The following is a 2,095-nucleotide window of genomic DNA, read 5'->3' as shown; positions in this document are numbered from 1 at the left end:
GCAACAAAAGTTGGTCGGACACCCAACGACTGGGCCGAGCAGCAGAAGTTGGTCAGACACCCAATGCCTAGGCCGAGCAACAAAGGTTGGTTGGACGCCCAACACCCACTCTGAAGCACGTTGAGCAACGAAGGTTAATTGGATACCCAATACCCATTCCGATGTAGGCTGAGCAATGAAAGTTGGTTGGACGCTCAATGCTCACTCTGAAGTGGACCAAGCAACAGTGGCTGATTGGACGCCTAACATCCACTCCAAAATAGACTGAGCAAAGGAAGCGAGTCAAAACTAGCTAAGCAAAACCAAGTTTCATAGCTCGAGTAAATAACCAAAAGATTGACAACAAACAAAGTTGGAAGTGCAACATTCTACCAAATAAATACACTACAAACAACAAGCAAAGGTCAAAGGAGTGCAGTGCCCGATGAGAGTCAATATTATCGAAGTCGATACCAAGACTATAACGACTATGTGCTAGACAACTCTCAAGATAAAAGGTGCTAACGTTGATAGTAGCTTGGTGGTAGAGAAACCGAATTAAAAAATGCAAACTCGCAACGCCAAAGCTGCTAGGGCCGACCAAGCAACTCGGTGTTGAAAAACAAAAACTATGCAAACAAGCTGCTACGACCGACTAACTAAGTGACGGACAATTCTTAAGCTGAAGGTAAAATGACCGACTAATACATGAAGAAATGAGCTGAACAAATAGATGTGCTAATCATGTCCAAACAAGAAAATGGTGCATGATCCGCATGACCAAGCAATGTTAGCAAGCTATGCTTCGAGACCGAACAGAGTGGGGGTGCAGGACTTGGTCGACCAAGCATTGAGACCAACACCAATTTATCTCTTACAAGTAGGATCGAGCAAAGAGATAGCGAATATGTCTTTTAAATTAGAACAAAGTTGTGATAAAGCACACTTGGCCTGCTTTGAAGCGTCGATGTGTTGCTCGGCCCAATCGACGAACACTGCAAAAAGATATCTATATATATATATATACTATTCTGCATATATATTTTTTCAAGTCAAGCAACGACGCTCAGCCGACTGAAAAAACACCAAGCTAGACAATTACGAGGCTAGTGAAGGTACACATTTAGTTTGGGGGCACAACCGAGCCGCGAAATATTGGGCAGACGTAAACGTTGGGCCGAACAATAATTTTGAATCCAACTCACGAAGCTCAAATTAAGTTGTGATCAACCAAACTTCGAAGTTTGTGACAGAATTGGCTTCCACTTCGCCAAACGTAAGCGCAAGCCAGGGGGCAAATGAAGTGGGTAAAAATTAATCAAGTCTTGGTGCTAGGCCCAATGCAATGCCCACTCTGAGGTCGAGCTAGGTTGGACCTCGGCCCTATGGCCAACACTTGCTCCGAAGCAAGACAATCATAGGAGCTCGGCCTAATGTAGGAATGTCACTCCAAAGTGGGCCGAGTAACACGGTGGACCTCCTGGACGGACAGCCAACCACTCTGAAGTAGGTTGAGTAACATGTTGAACCTCCTAGACGGACAGCCAACCACTCTGAAGTAGGTTGAGTAACATGTTGAATCTCTTGGATGGACAGCCAACCACTCCGAAGTAGGTTGAGTAACATGTTGAACCTCCTGGATAGACAGACAACCACTCCGAAGTGGGCTGAGCAACATGTTGGACCTCCTGGTTGGACAACCATTCTAGAGTAGGCCAACTCAAAGAAGGCCAATTCACTGAAGATCTTTCTTGGGCCCACAAGAGACAAACAACTCTGCTCCTCTCCCTCTGTATGAACAGAACGTGGAGACATGGAGGTACAAAGGGACAAGGTGCATATATGACAGACATGCATCTGAATGGCAGGCGAAGTGGTCGTCCTCCTCCAATGAGAGATGTCCGCTAATGAGACAAACAAAACAGACCTGCACCCGAGTGTCAGGCGGAGTGGTCGTCCTCCTCCAATGGGAGACGACCACGAATAAGACACATTGGACAGATGGCGGAGAGAGAAGGATTTGAACGACAAACAACCTTCTCTTATAAAAGGTGAACACTATTCACTCTCAAGGGATCCGAAATCCATACACTTAACACATATACACTCTGTATTC

The sequence above is a fragment of the Camellia sinensis genome, chromosome 10, assembly GCF_055761805.1.
Source record: "Camellia sinensis isolate YWXY chromosome 10, ASM5576180v1, whole genome shotgun sequence".
Lineage (NCBI taxonomy): Eukaryota > Viridiplantae > Streptophyta > Magnoliopsida > Ericales > Theaceae > Camellia > Camellia sinensis.
This window is presented reverse-complemented; position numbering follows the sequence as displayed.